At 43.7% G+C, this 23272-nt stretch overlaps 1 protein-coding gene across 6 annotated transcripts in view; it reads left to right on the forward strand.

Annotated features, from left to right (window-relative positions):
• Window positions 1–311: 311 nt before the first annotated feature.
• Window positions 312–23272, forward strand: part of GALNT9 (polypeptide N-acetylgalactosaminyltransferase 9) — a 903908-nt gene continuing 880947 nt past the window's right edge. For 5 of the 6 annotated variants that reach the window (XM_065568512.1, XM_065568518.1, XM_065568514.1 and 2 more), the window contains exon 1: window positions 9959–10093. The gene's annotated coding sequence lies outside the window, so the exon portion shown is untranslated. Of the gene's footprint in view, window positions 422–9958; window positions 10094–23272 lie in introns of those variants that run through there. The other variant, XM_065568515.1, reaches the window with a different exon arrangement.

The following is a 23272-nucleotide window of genomic DNA, read 5'->3' on the forward strand; positions in this document are numbered from 1 at the left end:
AGCCCAGATGAATTGCTCTCCAACACAAAGAAGAATGTGTCAATGCTAGTCAGGATGAAATGGCCTTGTTTCAAGAATGGGAAAAGCTAAACACTCACCCAGTAAAGGTTACACTCCTACTGCTATGGAAATCTATATCTATGTCTTCACTAGAGAATCAACCTCTGAAATGCTGCAGCACAGGTCAGACCTGGGGAGCATGTACACCAGGGTTTGCCCTGCAGAACAGGTCAGGTCACACTGATGATTAACTCAACCTTGCAAAACTGTCAGGAAAATTCTGCAGCCCAGGCAGAAATCTGCTTGCCTGCCCTTTACCAGGAAGACTTATGCTATACGACTAACAATGCTTTACTCACCTCTCAGAAAAATACTTGTCCCTGTCATGCACAGAAGCAGAGTTTTGCAAGGCTAGATTAAGGTGAGTTTATTTCCCCCACCTTCTCTCCAATGAGGATTTCTGTACTTTATTTCAGCTTTACAATCTTTGCACTGTTGCGCCAGTAAAGCTGTCAGATAATTCCAGTTTAGTTCAGGAAAGGGGCTGGGACTCAGATCCTGCTGGGACCAAGCCCTGGGGCTTACATCCTGCTCACTGTGCCCTCCATTCATCCCACACCTGTCTCCACAACTGCTCCTCAGTAGAGGTTCCATGCAGTGTTGTGCAGCAGAGGAAGCAGCTTCCTGTTTCTCGGAAGAGACTGTGTAGGCTTTTATGCCACCCTCTTCCTCCTGATTGTATATGGTTTCTGAAGGCCCTGGAAGTGGTGGTGGGGTTGGACGCTGGAGAAGGTGCTGAGTACAGCAGCGTCCTAGTTGTTAGGGTTCCATGTTAGGGTTACTGACTCCCAGGGAAGATGAGGGAAGGCTGAAGAGAATGGCTCCCTGTCGTATGGAGTCAGGGAGAGGTGTCAGGGCTTATCATCCTCAAAATTTGCATCTGCAATGGTGACCAGGAATGGGGAGCCCCCAGTTGACCCAGTCCCCCAGCCTGTATGTCTATATGAATCCCCATAAAGTAGCCTGGGATGGTAGAGACCTTCTCCCCTCCACCATATAACTGAGAGGTAAAGTCTGAATCTAGCCTCATCCCATGGCCCCTCAACTCAACCCCAAAGGAAGACCCCACTGCATCCCTAAGGCATCCCTAAAGTAATAAGTCCTACTTCCCTTCTGGCTCCAGCTGCTGGGAGAGTGACCAGCAATGAATAAGGAGCAGTCCTGCTCAGGGTTTTGGAGATCATGCACTGCCTACCCTCTGCACGACTCCTGGCTGTTTATATCTCCCTTATGCTCTGGGTCAAAAGAGATTGACCTATATGCAGCTTTCTGAGGTGTGCAAGCCCCAGGATATCATTCATCTTAGGGCCCTTCAACTCCAGCTTCTGACTAAACACTAATGGTTCACTCTAGCCCTACAATTTTAAATGCAGCCCAGAGACACTCAAGCCAGGTGTCTTCCATTAATGTCAGTGGGAATGGCAAGGCTAAAACCCTGCGTGCAGTTTTACAAACATAAGGGTTGGTATTAGGAGGGAACAGCTGTTGGATTTCATCATGGGCAATTAGCGCTGGACTTTAACCTGAACTAAATATCAAAAGGGGAAAGAAAAAAAGCCCATCAGACCACAAGTATCTGAACCCACAGAAGGGCCAAAAACCATTTTCAAGTTTTCAGTCTCTCAGCCTTGCAAAGAGGCAGGGTAGGATAATGGCTGGAGGGATGAAAGAGGAATTAACCGCTGTGGGTTCCATTCCTGGTTCTCTCATTGACGTTCTGTGTGATTTAAGACAAATCGCTTCATCTCTCTGTTTTTCCTCCCAGCCTTTGCTTGCCTGGACTCTTTGCACTGTACGCCCTGCGTGGCAAAGGCTGGCTTTTACTATTTGTATGTACTGTGCCCAACAGAAAGGGGCCTTGCTTTTGGCTACAGCCTTTAAGTGCTACTGTAATACAAATTAGGGTGACCAGATAGCAACTGTCAAAAATCGGGACAGGGGGTGGGGGGTAATAGGAGCCTATATAAGAAAAAGCCCCCAAAATCGGGACTGTCCCTATAAAATCGGGACATCTGGTCACCCTAATACAAATAAATAATAAGAACAAAAGCCACACCAACGAGAACGAGGCATTTGTGTCCTGGGAAGCAATGACAAGTATCACAGATGACATAAGCAGGTGATTAGGAGTGGATGAGCCCCTTTATTCATGATGAAAAATGGATTCTTATGGGAAAACTAAGGACATTTTTTGCTTGTATTGTTAATATCCCCTTTAAGGTTTTTTTTTTTTTTTAAAGACTAAGTTCTACATAAGATGGTTTTATCAAGTGATGGGATAATCAAACCCAAGCAGTGAATGGATGTGTATTTGTGAGGGTAACTGTTTTTTGAAGGTAAATAAGCGCTGGATGTTTAGAGATACTCTCTACCTCTGGCCCCTCCTTACCCCCCCATGTCATGTGGAATCATTTCCCACACAGCCACATGGGGGTTCTCTTTTTAGCTGGCGGTTGTAAACCCATAGCGCTATGTTAGATTTTTGATCACTGGCAAAGGTCCGTGATTGATTTTCACACATTAATTTTGACAGCAATAGGTTCTACACACTGAGATGCAGAGAAGAAGGGGGGGAAATCTTTTTAATCTCTTCTCATGTGAAAGCTGGTCCATACCCCTAATCATTTGTGTTGCCCTTCTGTGTACCTTTTCCAATTCTAATATATCTTTTTTGCGATGAGGCGACCAGAACTATGTGCAGTATTCAAGGTGTGGGCATACCATGGATTTATATAGTGGCATGATAGTATTTTCTGTCTCATTATCTATCCCTTTCCTAGTGGTTCCTAATACATCTTGTTTATTTAGACTAGAAGCTCCTTAGGTCACTCTTTTATTGTTTGTTTATTCAGTGCCTAGCAGCACAAGGGGGTCCTCATCACAGCGGCGGCCTCTAGGGGCTGTAATAATATAAATAAAAAAAACATAAAATCGGTGACCTTTATTTGCTAGGACTGTACCGAATGGATATCCACACAGAATAGACTGAAGTCCCCAAATCCTCTTTCACCACCTATGGGGGTGGTTGGTATTTAAAAAATACTGGGGGGAAAAATTGGGCAAAATGAAAAGAGAAAGACAAGTGGGCCAGTTTTGCGCACATTGAAATGAAAACACCCTAAACATTTTTTATTTTTTTTACAAAAATCATATTTCATTTTTCAGCCAGTTCTTCACCACGACCCTCGCAGTGCGAGAGCCCCAGGGCTGGTGACATATCCTGTGCAGTGACATAGAGCACAACCACCAGCCAGGGAGCTGGCTTCCCAATACAGCAGAACCTCAGCGTTAGGAACTGACCAGTTAACCACAGAGCCCGTTTGAAACTGGAAGTACACAATCAGGCAGCAGCAGAGACACCCCCCCGCCCCACAAGCAACTACAGTACAGTCCTGTGTTAAACATAAACTACTAAAAATAAAAAAGGAAAGCAGCATTTTTCTTCTGCATATTAAAGTTTCAAAGCTGTATGAAGTCAATGTTCAGTTGTCAACTTTTGAAAGCACAATCACAATATTTTGTTCAGAGTGACGAACATTTGAGAGTTATGAACAACGTCCATTCCTGAGGTGTTCGTAACTCTGAGGTTCTACTGTACAACTTTTTATGAATCACTGAATTATGAAATGATTTAAAGGACTGGAAAATATAGCAGATAAGCCTGAGACCCAAGTGACAGCTACTACACAAAACTGAAGCGCTATCCTCTGAGTAAGCTTTTAAATATCTGCAAATACTGGCTAACGTTGAATGGACTGCGAACTATTTTTTCATTTACCTAACAGACATTGTCATTATCAATGATATTTCTCTCCACAGCCTGTAATGGCTTGCCTTAGAAATGGAGTCCAGCCTGGCTTATAGAAAGCTTCTCAGTAAACAAAATAAGGATGCGTTTTATTTCTTAAAAAGTCACACGGGCAGTTTAAAAAGTCATCCTATATCTCACAAACAGCAACGTTTATAAACCACACATCCCAGTGAGTCAATGGAAGTGCGCTCGGTCTAGTTTACAATCACAGCACAATAAAATACCCTGAACATAAATAGCAAGAAATCAATTGTCTTTAGAAAAAAAGTAAAATAAAGAACATTAAATGATCATTTGGTTAGATAACTGCAGTTTACTCTGTGGTATAACTGTCAGCTTGCTGCTGCATAATAATGGAATTAATGCAGAGGGGGTATGGTTTAGAAGTCTGCTTTTTTACAGTGACAATAACTCCCTTGTTTTCTCTAGTGAGTACATGTTTATATTCTAATTTTGTCTCTGCAGGCTACACACAGCCTTAAACTTGCATAAGCGATTTGCAAGCAGCTTGCTTGTCAAGAACAAACACTAGTCAAAAGACATGCGTGACTTATTGACCCCAAGTTCACTGAGCCTTCTTTTTAATGCTTCTGCACCAGTAAGGGATCAGTTCCCGGTAAAATTAAAATTCCCAGATGAGAGAAGAAACATCACATAGAGCGAGTGAAGGTTTTCCGAATACATATCCATTAGAGAACTTTAACAGAGCTGAATTAGAACAATGAGATTATGAAAAAGCAAATGTTTGAAAGACAAGAAACGAAACGGGATGCATCCGAAGAAGTGGGCAGTAGCCCACGAAAGCTTATGCTCTAATAAATTTGTTAGTCTCTAAGGTGCCACAAGTACTCCTGTTCTTTTTGCGGATACAGACTAACACGGCTGCTACTCTGAAACCTACTAAGAAACTAAATGAAGGTCAAAGTTGATAAAAACCAGACATCTGAAAATATGGAATTTCATGTTTACATTTCCACCGACAGCCTCCTTATTTGCCAGGTTATTCATCTGAAGATGCAGGTATATGGCCAGCATGTGTTAGCTATGAAAATAACTATCTTATAGGGTATTATTGTTATTGGTCTTGTGGTAATGTCTAGGAACCTTGGCCAAGGACCAGGCCTCCATGGTGCTGCAGACACAAAATAAAAAGTCTCTTTCTGTCGCAAAGACCTCAGTTTCTGTGTGGGTATATGTTAAGTCCTTTATGATACTGTGTTTGATCAATGTCAGGTGGTAAATAGGATAATATTATGGGGTGTTATAATATATTTTGGGGGATGCATAGGTAGATTTGTCTGTCTAGCACAAAATGGAATGGTTTGCCTTAAACTAATTAAGACTCTTTTATTATGTCTCTGATTAAGCAAGTCACTTAAACAGGCACTTTAATGCTGGAAGAATTGTTGCCTGTATTTATATATAACACCTAGAAAATGGGGCTTGGCTGAGCTAAGGCCTCTAGATGCTACCATAATACCAATATCATAATAAATAATAATAGATTTGACATAGAGTTATTCCTAAAATGTATATGAAGAAAGAGAGAGGACATGGAATGATACTTGCTGTTGGGATATGGGCTGTTGAAGTGGAGGATGGTTTGTGTTTGGGTCGATGTCCTGTATTTAACGGATGAGGATCGCTTTGTAGAGCTGTATTTACAATAGAATATGTGGGTTTTGTATTGGAAATCTGGCAGCAGGATGGCAGTGTGGTAGCTTGGTGTAAAGGGAGTGTTGGTAGATCATAAGATACATGTGGAGAAGGGTGAGAGTCACAGTAGTTATGTTAGTCTGTATCAGCAAAAACAATGAGGAGTCCTTGTGGCACCTTAGAGACTAACCAATTTCTTGGGGCATAAGCTTTCGTGGGCTAGAAGCCACTTCATCAGATGCATGGAGTGGAAAATACAGGAGCAGGTATAAATACATGAAAGGATGGGAGTTGCTTTACCAAGTGTGAGGCCAGTTTAACGAGACAATTCACTTAACTGCAGGATACCCAGGGAGGAAAAATAACTTTTTGAAGTGGTAGTTATGAATTTCCAGAATTTCAAAGGTTTTGTTTTTTACTGTAGCATTCATTTGGAATTTTCTGGCTTTCACATATTTGTTTTTTTTATAACTACGACGTTATAAAAGTTTTTTTTAATTAAAAACATTTTATATGTGTTTCCTAAATCTATCATAAAGGTTTTTGTGCAGTCTTATATGATGGAAAGCTAGTTACGGCTTTAACTATAGAGTTCGTCTTGCAGCTTTATATCCAAGAAATAACCAAGAATGCAAGATTTGTTTTTTGAGAAAGGACATGTAACATAAAAAGCTCATATAACTCTTATCTCTGACTGTGAAACAGAATTGTTTTCTTGCTGTACAGCACAGATATAGATCTGTGTTTTGTACGTGTTTTATATATGCTTGCAGTAAAAAAAAATCTGTCAACATTGAATTTAAGAATTATGGAAAGCCGGTTAATATTTTACCAATGGTGGCTTCAAAGTTCCATTTTCTCCCTTATATTCAGCCTGCTTCTTAATTTAGAAGTATTCACTGGTCAAAGAAACTTGGGCAACTGAAAACTTATTTTGCTTACCCTGAAAACCAAAAAAGTTCACGTTGATGGTACTGCTACATAATATCTGATGCATGCCACGCAGAACAAAGTCTTTGCAGTGTTCACACCAAAGCAGCTCTTGCTCAAACGGTTTTAGTAAGTCGGTGGAGAATCTTTACCGTGTATTTTGAAATGTGGGATAAAGTCCAAGACATATTATTTTTTCCCCTTTAGCTGAATAAGGATAATGCTGAAGCTGTGAAGAATCTCTAAGCTTACAGTAGCGGAAGAGTCTATCCCTTTAACACAGAATCACTTACAATGACTAGCTCATGGCCAATTTAGAAGCGAGAGTATGAAAAACCATTTAAAAACCTTTAAAACTGTCAACTTTCCCTGAAAGGGAATTCTTTGGATGTTGTCAGCAAAGCAACCTAATTGAAAGTACTTTCCTTTTCATTTTCAAGTCTTCAGAGTTACAGTTTATTTTAGATACATATTTATTTTTCTATTTCTTTTTTCCACGTTCTACCACCGTTACCGAAAATGGCAGGTTTTTTTTGTCAGTTACAAGGCATGTGGTATCCTAGAGAAAGTGTAGCTTTATGTTAATGGCACTAAACTATCAGATCACTTCATTTTAAAGAGGCACCTTCACTTCACCAGAAAATAATTGATATTTGTATGACCTGAAGAAGGCTTAAATAGTTCTCTTGAAGCTGGATAGAGCAGAAAGTGTCCCATGAAGATATTCAGCATGAAATTCTGGCAATATTGTGAAACAATATCATGCCGTTCAGAGTCTATTGGTTCTTGATCACATTCACAGAAATAACTCGCAGAGTTTTCTTTGTGTAGTTATGCAATGGGCTTGGAGAGCATACTTAAAATTTAGCACACCCTGAAGTGTTTTCCTGCATTTGGGCCTCAGTTAGTAAGGGGCCACTTAATGTGAGCATGGGACTGGAAATCAGGAGACCTGTGTTTTCATCCCACTTCTGTCACTGATTTGCTACATGACCTTGGGAGTAAACGACTTCATCTCTCTGTGCCTCAGTTGCCCCATCTATAAAACAGGGATACCCACCTTTGTAAAGTACTTTGACATCTCTGGATGAAAAGGCTCCATGTAAATGCATAGTATTAGTTCATTATTACTGTTACTGTTTGTTTTCCCTCTAGAGACTGCATTGGAAATGATTAAACCACATTCGCCCCCATCTTGCAAAATTAAAATAAATGGTGAGAGTCATTAAAAGCTTAGGATATTCAGAATGGGGCTGACGTCTACTATGCTGGACCTAGGTATTTCAGCCCCTATGCTAGGCAGAAGTAAGATTATCTGTTGTTTGAAGACTCCATGCAAACTTGGTGGTGGTGGTGGTGGTGTGATTAAGACACTAGCCTGGAATTCAGCAAACCTAGGTTCAAAAGCTGCATGACCTTGAGTAATAGCTTTTATTGGAACAACTTTTTAATGTCCTGGGACTGACAACAGCACTGCATACATGATATTGGGTACGTCGTTTAATTTCTCTGTACTGCAATTTCTCATCTATAAAATGGGGATGATAAACCTTTCTTTCTCCCACCCTTTGTCTATTAAACAATAAGATCTTCAGAGAACGGACAGCCTAGCACAATACAGCCCCATTCTTGGTTGGAGTCCCTAAGTGCTACTGTAATATAAATAATAATAGCTTCAGGAACACTAGGTAGGTGAGAGGTGAAGTGTCATGCTCAATTGTGAATGGCACTGTGAGGGTTAATCAGATCCCTGGAGTCCCATATGCCATCATACCAAAGGCCAAGGTATATCTAGAATGCCTAGTGAAGGCAGGAATTTTGTGATTTGTCACACATAGTGAAGGGGTCACTCTCAGTGCTAAACGAAGGACAGCATCAGAAAGTGTGGAGCTGTCACAGTGACAGTAAAGCCAGTGTTATGCGCAGAGCAATGTGTGCTTTCTGGAAATGAGGATTCTTTTACATCTTGAGCTGGATTATGCAAGGAGAGTGTACTTGTTAATACAAGTGCAGGGGAAATCGCATGAGTTGTTCAAAATACCAACACAGAAGAGGCTGTAACTGCTACTATCGTTTACCTTTGGGAATACTGTCAGCCCCAGATTTTTTCCAGAGGATGCTGCATCAGGTTTTGAGCGGATTGCCAGGATACTACTGCTACCTCAGTGACATTGCAGTGACTGGCAAGAATGAACGGGGGTGCGCAAAGAAACTAACTGGGATCTACAGTGTTTGTGGTACCAAAGTGCTCCAGCTGCAAAGGCAGGCTTTCCATTAGCTTCCTAACCAGACAGTGGGGGTCATGTAAGGTCAAGAGTCACCTCAGTGTTCCCTAAACCTGTTAATAAGTTATTATGCAATGTAACTGGTAAAAATCACACCACTGCCTATGCATTACGAAAGCATCTGCCTAGTTCTATATATACAACATTATGATACAAGCCTCAGGGCATCTCTTAGCCTTTTCTAAACAAAAGTCTTCTCTGAAAACCTTAGTCATGCAAGTTAGTGGCGTGAAATCATCTTTTCAGCATAAAACTGGGAGTTTTGCATCTGAAGCCCCAAGGAGCTTTGTCTTGTCTTGCAAAGTTGTTGTGCTTCACAGACCTAATCACCCCTAGTAATTTGGGAGCAATTGGTTTCTCAGTTTGCAGGTTGCTCAGGAGGCATGTTGCAATCCCACAGAGGCTGTGCCTTGGTTACTCCCCAAGTCCCTTTGGCACGTATAGCTTAGCCACTGTTATCCAGCCTCTCCCAAAGATCTCGTTATTTGGCATGAGATATATAAAAAAAAAAAAGCAAGCATATAATGGCTAGGTCACTATCCTGTCTCTAAAAATAAGTAAAAGGAGAGGGGTACCACCAAAAGACAAAGCTGTGAAGAGAGACTGAGGTGGTGTGTTCCCAGTGGGTTCGTTTCCCATACATTAGACAATTTTACGTAAGAACTCCCAGGTACTGTGATGGGAGCTTTAGAAATGCAGCCAATAATTGAGGAGTATGCAATTATCAGACTGTGATGCATTTTTGTTATCTGTGTACTATGCCTTTAAACAGATGATTCTTTCCCTTCATGCAACATTCAACAGTCATTTTCATTCTCAGAGTTCAATGCAGACTGTCAGAGAAGACACACATGCACACTGTACTCTCTCCCATGGAGACTTTACTTTTGTTCTTTCTTGTTTTGTTATTGTAATCAAAAAGAAGGGTAGTTCTGGCTGAAAGTATCTGTTCTACATGTATGGAAAAACAAATAATGATAATTAGAATAAGAAAAAAATGTTGGTTTTCCATATCAGCTATGTGCTCACCCTTCTAATGTCAGTATAGGGCTTCAGCTGGTTTGATTAGTGCTTTGTAGAATCCCTGGGTGTAGAGAGGTCACAGATGGCAACTTTTGGAGTTGCAGACAGCATTAAACAGTTGTCATAATATAGGCCCTGATCTGGACTGACCCTTGTACCTGCACAAAGTTCTATTGGCTTCCCCATGCAGCAGAAGGGCCTTGTCACTTGGTGGTGGGATTCCTCTGTGGCAGGAGACTCATCCAAAGAGAGCTGGAGAAATCCCCCTGGCTGGCTGGGAAAGGAAAGAGCTCAGATAGTCGAGTCTCCCTGCTCCACATGGTCACTGGTAAGCCTTGGTTTTTTTCCTTAATTATAGCCTCTCAGTGCAAAACTAAAAAATAATGTTCAACTACTCTTGTGCATAATGGCTGTTGCTTTCTCCCCACTCCTGCTTGCTATTCTGTATGTTGATTTTAGTTCTCAGTAGCCATCTATCTTCCAGGAAGGGTGAAAAACAAGCTTTCATTCTCCCCTCCCCCCTTCTTGAAGCTAAACAATATTATTTGGCTTCTACTTTAATATGTAAAGATTTATACTCACTGTTACCAGAATTCCAGTCCCTTCCCCACCACCTCCAAGCTTAGTCAAACCCCAAATGCATGGGGGTTTAGAAAGTGTTTTAAAGACTTCTTGCCTCACTGTTTATGATGCTGGGCTGTGGTGCCTTCAGATTATCACAGCATGGGTAAAATAATATTCACTTCCTTGCCTACATCCTATTACTGCACCCCAGAAAGCCCCATCACTTAGTCTGATTACTCAGGGGGAAAGTGAATGACACACAACCCTCTGAAACTAATAAAAACTGTTGTGGAGAGATTAAAAAGGTACCTTAATTCATTTTGACATGACTTCTGGTTTGCTGGTACTCGTTGACTTGAATAGTTATTAATCCATGATTTGCAATTGGGTGCACATACCCCTCCACAAAAACCTCAAAACAAACCCAAACCAAAAACCAACCCCCTCCACACACGCACAATTTACTCTGAACTTCTTGTTGTTAAATATTATGCTGCCTCAGGAATGAAGCAGTAGGACTGTGTTCCTAGCTGGAATATTTAAGGGGAATAGTGGGACAAGATTACCCTACTGGTGAATTTATAACAATATGGCGAGTCAATACTCGCACAAAGGTTATTCCTCTAGCTAACTTGTACATTTTTTACACACACACACACACACACACACACACACACACACACACACACACACACACACACACACACACACACACACACACACACACACACACACACACACACTTACTTTCCAGTCCCTTATGTGCTTTACAATCCCTAACACTCTCTCCTTCAGAGCACTGAGGGGGAGGATAGAAACCTCTTAGCATTATTGCCTGGCTTTTTCTAACAAAGAACAAGAAAAAGACTCTCATCAAGCATGAATAGAAGCAGTGACAGGCTGTTGGGACTAGAATGAACCCACCCTCCCTGTACTGTGATATTTCTGTTTTCACTTGTCATTATCAATATAGTCTCAGTTCTCTTTTTTTCCCTCCCCCTCCTGCAACTCGTAAAAGATTTCCTCATTCTTTCCTAGTAGCTGAAACAAATCTTGCTGTAGTTTTTAGCTTCCTTCTACAGGGCTAATTTACTCACTGTGGTTATACTGTGGTCGCCGAATGCTAGTTATATTGAAGGGACTGCTCCCTTATCAAAATAAAAAGAAATTCATTTGATATTAAAAAAAAATTCTCTCTGACCTTTCAGAAACATTTTTCTTCACCCTCCCACCCCCCGAATCCTAGGAACACAGTCACCTGTAGGAAGGGAGCTTTCCAATAGCGTATATTAGGTTATCTGGTTAATAAACACTTCCAGTCTGAATGTCAGTGGTTAAAATAGCTAGGGGCCAAAGGTACCATTTGGAATCCTAACTCTGACCAGATTCCATCTCAAGTCAATATTCCTATTGGAGAGGGAGGGAATTTGTTTTTGTTGGGCTCTAATTCCCTTAAGAGCTGTTGCAAATCACACCTCAGATCAGTAGGAGTTTTATTGAGTACGGATCAGGGCCGGCTCCAGACACCAGCCGACCAAGCACGTGCTTGGGGCGGCACCTTTTAAGGGGCGGCCAACGTTGGAGTGGCGGGGGGTGCTCGCGGTGTTTTGTTTTGTTTTGTTTGGCGGGGCGGCGCTCGAGGGGCTTTTTTTTGTTTCGGTGGCGTGGCGCTGGGGGGGGCAGGGGCTTCGGCGGCGCGGTGCTGGGAGGGGGTGGAGCTTTGGGGGTTGCGGCCCGGCACAGCGCTCCGGGAGGGCTGGGGTTTGGCTGGCGTGGTGCTGGGCGGGGGTGGGGGTTTGGCCGACGCGGAGCTCCGGGGGTTTGGGCGGCCCGGCCCAGTGCACCAGGGGTTTGGGTGGCCCGGCCCGGCGCTCCGGGGGGGGGAGGGGTGGGGGTTTGGGCGGCCCGGCTCGGCACTCGGGAGGGCTGCGGGGGTTTGGGTGGCCCGGCGAGGCACTGGGGAGGGCGGGGCTTTGGGCGGCCCAGCGAGGCGCTAGGGGTGGGGGGGTGCTGTTACGGCAGGGCAGCGCTCTTCTTTTTTGCCAGTGCAGATTATTACAGGTCATTTTTCAGATTTTAAGACTCTGGCCAGCTTCAGTTCTCATTTGGCCCTTTGTATTTCTGCATACGTTGTGCACACTGTGTTAAATAGTAATAATAATTAATACTTTTTATAGCACTTTCTCAAAATGCTTTACAGTCCTCACAACATGTCTAAGAAGTAGCATCTTGGTTTATACCAAAACAAGAAGATTTGTGTGAAGGTAAATAAGGACTTGAAATGGTCAGTATTTTGCTTTTGAATCCATAAACCTTGTTGTCACTCCAGCAGATGTGTGTGTGTGTGTGTGAAAGAGGGGGAAATTAAAGGATTTTTACCCTATTTATGCCCATTCCAGAATGCAACCTTAACTATGAAGTAGTAACAAGTGCCTTCACACCACCCATTCTACAGGTGGATGGAGAGATCTTAAGTCGCTTGCCCAAGATTCCACAAGTCACAGTCAGAGCCAAGAATAGACCTTGGGAGACCTAACTCCTAGCCAGTTGCTTTAAGCATCAGTCACAGTAGCCAATCCCCTCTTTCTAAAATCGCATAGTATCTGTCAGATATAGACTTCAAGATATCTGGCGGATGACAGCAATGGGATTGATTGAATGTGCCATCTAGCTTAGCCCTCTGCCTGAGCAGGGTTCTCCCCTGGGTTTTATTATCCAATGTATTCAATCCTCTCTAGAGTCAGGGATTCCATCTCCTCACTCATAGAAAGATTTTTCTAACGTGTAAGCTAAGTTTTTTCCATTCTCGGCTTTCAAGCCATCAAGCCTTTTTGCCACAAATTTTTCAACCCCTGCAGCTAGTTCCCCACCTCCTCACAAGTCCTTGAGAATGGCATAAACCGGGAATGATGGCTTCAGACTGTACAAGGAAAAATGATGTGAGGTTCCCATTTGGGAGCTAATCCGGTAGTCAGCAGAAAGGCTCCTGTTGACTTCAACAGCTGCTGGGCCGGGCCTTAAGAGAACTGCACTGTGGAACCGTTGTTTATAAGCTGGAGTAAGCAATTTCAAATGAGTCAGATGCCTGGAGGTTTGCAAGTCTCCATGACACGCTGATTGCTGCTAGAGCAGTGTGAAAGTTTTGTAATGAAACCATGTGAGACCTACCAGGCTTCACTGCAAACCCAACACCAGAGCTAAATTCATGGAGATTCACAAATCTTTCAAGAGAATCTTGGGCAGTTTTTGGTTTCAGACAGGGCCAGTGTAACCACTAGGTGAACTAGGCGGACGCATAGGGCGCCAAGATTTGGGGGCACCAAAAAGCGGTGTCCAGCATCCCGGGAGTCAACTGAGCAGGGCAGGGTGGGGAGCAAGGCCTACATAACATACCCACCCCCGCGCAGGACAGTCAGTGGGAGCCTGCGGTGGAGCAAGGAGGAAACAGCCGGCCAAGCGTGGTGACCAGCGTGGCCGAGGGATGGACGGAGCTGTTGCGGGAGGCAGGAGTCCTGAGCTCAGATGAGCTTCGCCCTCCAATGCCCTGCGCCTGGGGCCAGGCGCAGCCACCTCCTGGGGTGAGGGAAAGTGAAACTAAACCCCACAGTGCGACGGAGGGGAAAGGGCTGGCGCAGATGCCGCTTCCAAACACCGACCCCTCCTCCCCCCAGTGGCACTGTGCCAATGTAGGGAGCCGGCCCTGATCCCCAGGGAGATCCTCACCTGCTCCCTGGGAGAGCCTGGCTCTGCCCTCTTTGCCCCTGGGTCCCACCCCGGAGGGTGAAGTACTCAGAGCCTGGGAACGTTTAGAGACACTGCGAGCTGGGGACATTCCCAGCCTCCTCCTTCCTCATAGGTTCCCCCGGGCCAGAAGGGACCGTTGTGACCATCTCCTCTGACCCCCTTGTATTAATTCTAATGAACAATGCCACATGATGCAGTATTCATTTTTGAAAGTTTATAATAAGTGATGCTCCAGGGAGAGGGGAGGGGGGGTGCAAGGTGGAAGTTTCGCCTAGGGCGCAAAATATCCTTGCACCGGCCTTGGAGATGAGTCTTGCAATGATCTTATGGGTTCATTCGTGCACTGAGCACAAAATGCCCTGAGCCCAGGGTGAACCCCTCCATGTGAATTAAAAGGGATGTGCTTTGCACAGCTGCACATGCAACCCAGGTTTTGGCAAGGCTGGGTGTGCAGTTGCCATTGATATCCCAGTAATAATGCTGTTGCAATCACCAGCCAATTGACCTAAAAATCATCAGCAATTTGTCCATTCCAGCTGTGAAGCAAGAAAGACAGTCAAAGTTCTGCTCTGAAAAGTGATTAAAAATGGCATCCTGGGGTTCCATGTTTACTGTGCCTCAGTGACTCCAGCAATTGGAACTTAAGACCTGATCTTAACCATGTACTAGCAAAGTCAATGCTTCTCACTGTGCTTAGTCCTGTTGCAGTCAACAGGATGACTCATGATGGTAAGTGCTATGCTGAAGAAGGCTACTCTACGGCTTTATAGTGAGTGTTGCAGAATCAGGCTGTTCACCAAAAACTTTGTCAATGAGCAAGGTATACTAGAATCCAGCTACCTGTCCTAGAGCTGTGTTAGCTATGAAGCACTGTCAAGGATAAAAGAGGAGTATTTGGTACTGAAGTCAGCGGGGCTGATACTAAATTCTCACAGGGAGCAGACTGGTTGCGTGAAAAAGCTGTTAGGAAGAAGGATAGGCTTGCAGGTAAGCCACAGGGCTAGGACTCAGCAGATCTAGTTTCCGGTCTTGGCTCTACTACAGACTCCTTAGGCAAGTCAGTTCTCCATCTGTAAAATGGGGATGGGAGCACTTCATGTCTCTGCCTTTTGTTTTTCTTGTACTGTACACTCTCGCTCTCCCTTTCTACGTTTATATACAGTGCATAGCCCAAGGGGGCCTCGAGCTGTTACTCTAATGCTCACGCTAGTTTTCTACATAGTCACTTACAAAAGCAGGCATCTTGACTTCTTTCACATCAGGGACATGTGCCCTCAAAGCCTCTCTCTGGTGCTCATATGCACACGTCTGAAGTGACCAATGCCCTGAACACGTTTCCAGCTTAGTGAGTTATCTATAAATCTGCCAAGAGGGAACCAAGGAGCCAGAACCATTCTGCAGAGCAGCGATCCTGTGCGTCTCTAGTCAAGTAGAAATGCGGTAGCTAGCAACTCCATCATGTGCTTACAAGGGAGAGGGATTGAGAGTGGAAGATTTTTAAGGTCAGCATCATCCATTCAAGGCAAGAATAGAAGATCTGACCTTTTTCAAATGGTAAGCTTTGTCAGTGGTCCCACTGGGAGTTTTACCCAGGTGGCAGCTTAAATGTCACTTGTGGTAAACCAAGGGATTGGAATCAGTTAAACCTTTTATTTCCCCTCACAGGGCAGCATTCGGAGCTTCTAATGAGGCTACATATTTTCTTAAAAATGAAAAAGTAGATTCATTCCCTATTCTTCTACATAGCAACCCTATTACCCCTATTTTATAAACACTTTAGATTCTGGAGGTTTCTGTTTTTCTATCGATGCACAAGGATTTCTATATAACTCCAGTTAACACTCAAGCATTAATTTAGTGGCATAAATCCCCTGTGTTTATTGATGGGAGAATAGACCCCCTATGGGGATTACATTGCTTCCAACACATTCGATTCCAGTTGAATACCTGCAGTGTAAATTGATCCAAGTGTGCTGTCCTCTTAAATTTTAGTCATCTTGGCCCATTGCATCACTTACTGTGTTTATATTTCATCGCAGCAGTACAAAGCTCAAATGAAATGGCTGCACACGAGGACCCAATCCTGCCCTCATTGAAATCAATCATGAGTCTCTTCTCACTTACACAGGTGGTTACACCAGCAGAACTCCATAGAGCTACTCCTGATTTACACTGGAGTGAGTGAGAGGAAAATCAAGTTCCATGGGAGTTAAAGGAGCTCAGCACCTCACAGATTCAGGCCCATGTATTGCATGAGCCGATTTAATACCAGTGTTAAAAGCAAATGGGAAACAATTAAATTACAACATCTTTCCTTTGGGTTTGGTCACGAGGCTGCATTACTAATGATTTTTCTCTGGATTACAAACCAGGGTGATGTAGTCCGGGCTGGAGTAGTAAACGCTCCCTTGCATTTGAAAGAAGCTGATTTCCTAAAACTGAGTGGTCTGCCAGGAGCATGCTTTCCCTGCATACAAAGAGTGCATGCGAAGAGACTCGCCGTTTGGTCAGCAGCGGCTGCATCTGAAATCATGAATGCTGAAACAAGTTCTTTGGAAATCATTCTTGCTATCTCCATGTAAGTTTGCATGGTGTTTAGCAGACTATTGAAATATACAGATTCCTGTCCAAAATCTGAGGACCAGAGCAGGGTGTGTAGGAGTTGCTCAATGACCAAACAAAGGTGGAGATATGACCTAGCGTGAGGCTAGGATGTAGACAGCAAGGAGCGTTTCACCCTCGGCTCTGTCAGTCTCAGTATCCCAATGGAATCACAGCTGTTGCTTCTAGTTGCTGAGTTGGATGCTGTCTCTGAGGTTTGGCCTGTTAAGGGCTTTAAAAACTAGGGTCAGGACCTTGAAACTGCTCTGCAGTCTGTTAAGGAGTCCGTTAAAAGAGCAGAGCATGTTTGCTGTGTGTGAAACAAGGGTAGTGGATTCAGTTCAGACCAAGTGGACCCGTGTTCACAGCACAAAACCACCCAAGGCCAGAACTGGAAGCGCTGGCAGTTTCAGCAGAGAGGCTAAACCACGGAGACTGAGAGCACGCTGCTCGCTGCCTTGAGTTACGCAGGCTGAGGCATGTGTGCAATGCTTGCACCGCTGCTGTCCATGCTATACTGGCTTTGTGAACTTCCATTTCCCAGTGGTGTCAATACAATACCTTTCAATGCAGCAACTGTCCCATTTAAAAACAATAGAGATGGGAACATTTATTTGAATTCTAACAACACTATTCCCGCCAACAGGTCATTCCTGAGGCCCAAAATAGCTTCCTTATCTCGAAGTGTTGATTTCTGGCCTTTTACTTGCTCCCACGTATCCTCCTCACACAGTTCTTTTGCACCACAGAATGGATGTGCTGGCTGCATGACACTGGTCACCAAACCATTAGAACCAACAAAACACCCATCGGTCTACGGCTGAGATTTGACTGATGTGAATTCCAAATGTGATTGTGAAGATTCATTCCATTTTCACCCCCGGAATGTGTAGTTGAACAACAGGCTCCTCGGTGCAACGCACACTGATGTGCTATTCTTCTGCACAGCAGCATCAATGGAAAAATGCAAAGGAACTTCTGTGGCTAAGGAGAGATGCATGGAAGAAAGATTATTTTTCAGCTTTTGATGCTCAAATAGCAGAGGCCTCCATATTCTTTGCTGGTGGTGTCACTGTAGCCATAGGAGAGAGGACGAGCTTGGGACACTGTGAATCTTCACAAGCCCAGAGGAGGATAATCATCTGGAAATCCCTGCATCCCATCTGTGTAAAACAATGCGCAAATAATGAACAATAAACTCTGCCACTGATTTTATGGCATCAGAATCAGGAAAGGGATTCCTGCTAGAGGGAAAGCTTCAAGTGCAAAAGGAGAGCCCGTTCGCCACCACTGCCCCATTCCTAGGCACAAAAAGAAAAGCAAGAGAAATTAATAGAAATACATAAAAGAATGGAAAGTGGGATTTTCTTTGCAACCGCCACAATAACTATGTTTGAAGATTGTTAGGTGGGGAGGGGAACCTGCCTCCTTAATGCTGTTTTTGCTTCAGTACATGAGGAAAGTTCTTCAAGAACAACAAGATCTGTGTGAAAATGTGACCCCTGAAATGCTGCCAGTTCCACTGAAAGGAATTGAGCTGCCAAGCCAGTGCTGGCCAGGCAAGTTCCAGATGCCTGGAGCAAGCTTTCCCTTACCCAAAGGTTCCAGGTTTTCAAGCTGTCTTAGAGAACAGTCTGTAAAATAGGCTTGTACACTCTGTCCTCCTTTTGATTTTTTTGTTCTCTGGGCCAGCTTGTCCTCTCAGTTACAACTCCACTGACATCACTGGGGATCACACTGGTGCCAGAGGAACATTTATTATTATTTGTATCACAGTACTGCCTTGGAGCCCAAGTCCTGGACCAAGCCTCTGTTGTGCTAGGTGCTGTCTAAACTCAGAACAAAAGGACGGTGCCTTCCCCCAAAAGCTTACAACCTAAGCCCCCTGCGTTCTCCACAAACATGTTCTGTGCTTCTCCATCCAGATCCGAGGCTTTATGACTCCCCGTGGTGGAGGCAGCGGAGAGTGGGAGGGGGGGCTACATTCCTGCAGGTGAAATACCAGTTTAGGGTAATGCAAATGAGAGGATGGTGTGCTTCCTTTTGCATTCACATTATACAAAAATCTGAGATCCCAGACATGAGCAAAGGCAGAACAGAGCTGAGTCTTTAATCTTTAAAACCTATTTACATGATTAAAAGGATCCTGCCTGGAGAAAAGCAACTCTGGCTATTTATATCTCCATTCTTCCCCCCACTCCCCTTTTTATTTATTTTTTATTTTTTGCTTCCAGAAAATACTGCAGTCTTTGTACATCTGAAAGGCCACGGCTAGCTGCCATTAATTTTAATGCTAAATCCTCATCAGCATTTCAAAACATTATGAAAACCTCTAAGCAACTGTCTTCTGCTAGCTTGAAAATATTGCAGGCAGCAATCTAAATAATGTTATAAGTGCCACAGTAAGTACAAGAGCACATGCTGGAAAGAACAGAAGAAAAATAAAAGGCTTCAGACCATCAGGAATGTGTCAGTTCTAGAGAGTAGTCATAAATGGATTGCAAGGTTCCATAGGTGGTGCGTCTGATTGAGCTGCGCCTCACTTACACAGAACGTACCAAATTTTAAATGCTGCTGTTTGCAGAAGCCATCTATTCCATGAACAAGTGCATACACAACTTACATTTATTCAGTGTCATTTAGGCAAGCAGAGGTAATCAAATGCAGTGGGATTTGGCCAGGGCACTGATATTAAAACTCTCTTAAGCTTTGCTTTCAAAGAGGATGGATGCCAGTCAAAGTGAAATCAGTGTACATTTGTCAAGCAAATTTATGACCCGGATTCAAGAGAGCATTCCTTAGTCAAGAAAGCATTAGATCCATGCTTAACTTTAAATACATGTTTAGGACTTAAGTATATGCTTAATGTTAAGCATTGTGCTTAAGTGATTTCCTGAACAGGGATGTGCTTCAGCAGGTGATCGAGTGCTTTCTTGAACTAGGGACTAAAAATTCCATATGTGTTTAGTTCTTTAAGGTCCACATTCAGCAGCACACTTAAGCACAGGCTTAACTTTGGCTTCAATGGGACTTAAGGACGTGCTTAAAGTTAAGCAAGTGCTCTACTGAGTCAGGGCCTAAAACTGGCTCTATTTTGTGACTGGGATGTTTGTGGAACCTGTTCGAACGTTATAATTAAAATGTAAACCCCATGCCAACTCGGGGGTTGGTGAGAGAAGGTGGAACTGTTTCAATATTGTTTTAAGGATATGAATTTCATAGGAACTATGGCCCAAATTGTAATCTCAGATATATCCATGTAAAACTGGAATGACTTCATTGCAGTCGTCTGGTCGGCATTTGGCCCCAGTGAGTCGATGTTGTTCGGTCAGTGTTTTTATTGAATTGGACAGCTAGAGAAATGTTTCTGTGAACACTTATTTACATTGTGCTAGTGCCCAGAGTGTTCCGTGAGCTGTACAAGCACAGAAAGTAGGATTTTTTAAAACTCAGCATTAGACTAACTCTGCTTCCACTGTAGTCAATAGAAGTTGTATCGTTTCAATCAGAGAAGAATTTGGCCAAAGCTGAGTGCTCTTTGTAGGTGCAGGCATTTGCCTATGGGCACATAGAGCAGGTTGAAATGTGGTGTTGGTTGTTTTTGTTTAAATTTTCCTTCGCAAAAATTTTCATTTTTTTGCTTCGATTTTCTGATTTATGTAATGACACTGAAAATTTTCGTTTCCCTCTCTGCCTCCCTCTACCGCCTCCTACGTTAAAACAGGCAGGAAGTTGCAAACCTAAAAAACAGTTAAAAAATTCAGAAAAATTCCATGAGAAAATGAAAAATTGTAATTTCTCTCCAAGTTTTCCATGGAAGATGCTGATCATTTTTCAACCAGCGCTAGGCAGCACATTGCAGGCTAAGAGCCATGGTTCTCTGCACAAGAATGTGAGCGCAGACTAACAAGCTCTGTTGCAGCTGGAATTAGCTTCCCCCCCGCCCCCATTTCCTTTGAAAAAACATATTCAGAAGAAACTGAACCCTGAGCTGAATAACTTTCACCTGCTCCTGAACTTCCTCTCTTTCTGATTAAACATTAGGTTTAAGTATCATCAGCCCAGTGACCCCTGAAGAATACATCAGAATGCACTTGAGGTCAGAAAAGCATGTCTTTTATTTATTCAAGTATTTGAAAAAAATAACCACTAGACTCGATGCTTGCAATAAATCACCGCGAGGGTTAGTTGAAGGCTGGAGGTGCGAGCTACATTTTTCATCGCAGCTCCTCGTAGCCAAGGTGCGTTGTCAAGGCTATTTAACCTTGGAAAAGCTCTTCCACTGTACAGCTCTCCGTGGTGGTGTCATTAAAGTTGATGGGTATAACTGACCACAAAGGCTAGCACTCTGGCTCCTACCTGATTTTCCCAAGTGTTTGTGCAGTGTGGTTATCCTGACCACACAGCGGACTAATCAGCATTCTAGCTGACAAATACTGTCATGGCTAAGTGGGAGATGGTGCTTCTGCTAAAACAAGCAGTGAGCCTGGGGGCACATCATGCTCAGAGAGCAGTTAAGGATTAATATTAATGCACTCCCCACTCAATAGGGGCCTTATCCAGAGCCCACTGAAGTCAAGAAGTGTCTCTCTACTGCCTTCTGTGGGTTTGGATCAGGCCTCAAAGGTGTTTTAGCATTTTTTTTTCCCATCCAGTGTCCATTATATTAAAAACCATTGTAATTGTTTTTAATTATTGACACCAATGTTTACTGTAAAAAGCATACGCTTTGTCCAGCATAATTCCCCCACCCATTGCAATAATCTCTTTCGAATTCCCACCATATCACGAGCTAAAACACCCCCCAACTCCTTCACCCTTTTGCCCCAAACTTACTCCTGAAGGCCTCTGGAATTACAGACCTGGCTTCTTCCCCCACCCCCAAAGGAGTGAGGAGAAACACAAACCCATGTTAAACTTGGATGTGCTTCTACCACTTCCTCTCCTTCTCCAGGCTACACTTCCTCTCTGCATGCCTCCTAGTGGCACTTGGGGTGCTGCTCACTGCACCCCAGGCCTCTGCTGTTCCTCTGGCATTGCAAACTCACTGAGTAACCGGGAGGGAGTTAATTAGGCAGGGAAGCACCTGGGCATGATGAAAGGAAGATATTTACAGGGGGTGGCGTGGCCAGGTTCAAGAACAGAGGCTCCTGGGGAGGGGAACAGGCCCCAGAACGCCGGAAGAGACAGCACCTAAGGAGAGGCTATTCTGAGGAAGCGTTGTTGCAATTTGACCTCTGTGGGGACCTTGATCCAAGAGGAGAGACCCTTCTCCGGCTGATGACAAGAGGCCCTGGCTCCAGAAGAGGGTTCTGGGTCAAGAGGGCCTTGCTGATAAGCAACCTGGATAAGAGTGGGATTAATGGACTAAAGTTAACTGAGCCTAGGGTGACCAGACAGCAAATGTGAAAAATCGGGATGGGGGTGGGGGGGTAATAGGAGCCTATATAAGAAAAAGACCCCAAAATTGGGACTGTCCCTATAAAATCTGGTCATCCTAACTCACCCCCTTCCCCCTCCAGCTAGAGATGCAGTGGTGGAGGCCTACTAGCCTAACGTTCCACCTGTGGGTTAAATAAACTAGGCCCCCAAAAGGGGCACTGTTCAATACACATACATCTCATTGGACTTATTGAAGCCCACTAGCTTTTTGTTGTAACACCTCCTAGTTTGACAGTAGCCCTTGTAACATTAAATGGTTAATGTTTCAGATGGCGGGGCGGGGGGTGGGGAGAAGGGGACCCACCCAGGAGGACACATTAGGGATACATAAACAAGGTAGTTGTGTGATCCTTAGTGAAAAAGTATTGTTAGAAAATATTCCCAGCAGATATTTGGACAGCCTTGGGTACAACTGCAAAACCAACATTTCAACATAGGAAGATACATATTCATAATGGATTGCAATTTACCAAAATACACAGAGGGCCTCAGCTTTGTCAGTGTGCATTTGTTCTGTTAGAAATCCATCTCCCTGAAAGCCAGATGTCAAAACTAGCAGTAGAACTTTTGCAATGCAGGGAGAGAGGCTGACATCTCAGAGCTGGTAGTCCAGTGGTGTTCATGGCATCAGAGAGCCTTTGTGTTATTAAGTACAGGGGAATCACATCAGCTGTTTGTTTTTGATTATGAATGGTGTGAAATCAGTACATTGTGGTTTGGGGCAACAATTTGCAATCAGTGCGGAGGTGAGATCTTGGATTCTTCCCCCTTTCTTTCTCCTTGTGCTTCACTTGTTCCCATCTGGTAAAATTTCAGGCAACTGTAACTTACGTTTTAATTCCGGAGTCAATGTCTGAGGAGTGCAATGGGGGATTGATGTGTTAGGGGCAGGCACTTGGAATGCTATTGGATGTTTCTGAATAGCTACTGAAGCAGGCAAAATCTTTTCATATTATCATGGTTTTGAATGTGTTTTTTCTTCCCAGTGGTTTCAGCTGCTTTTTTTGTTTGTTTGTTTATCTTTAACTTTATGGACCCAATGTCGCCCTTGTGTTTTATCTCATCTCTTTCGCTGTGCTCATGTTTAGATGCCAGCTATTGATCCAGTGCATTGATTAGCTTGACTAAGGGAGGAGAGATAGCTCAGTGGTTTGAG

The sequence above is a fragment of the Chrysemys picta genome, chromosome 15 (assembly GCF_011386835.1).
Source record: "Chrysemys picta bellii isolate R12L10 chromosome 15, ASM1138683v2, whole genome shotgun sequence".
NCBI classification, from domain to species: Eukaryota; Metazoa; Chordata; order Testudines; family Emydidae; genus Chrysemys; species Chrysemys picta.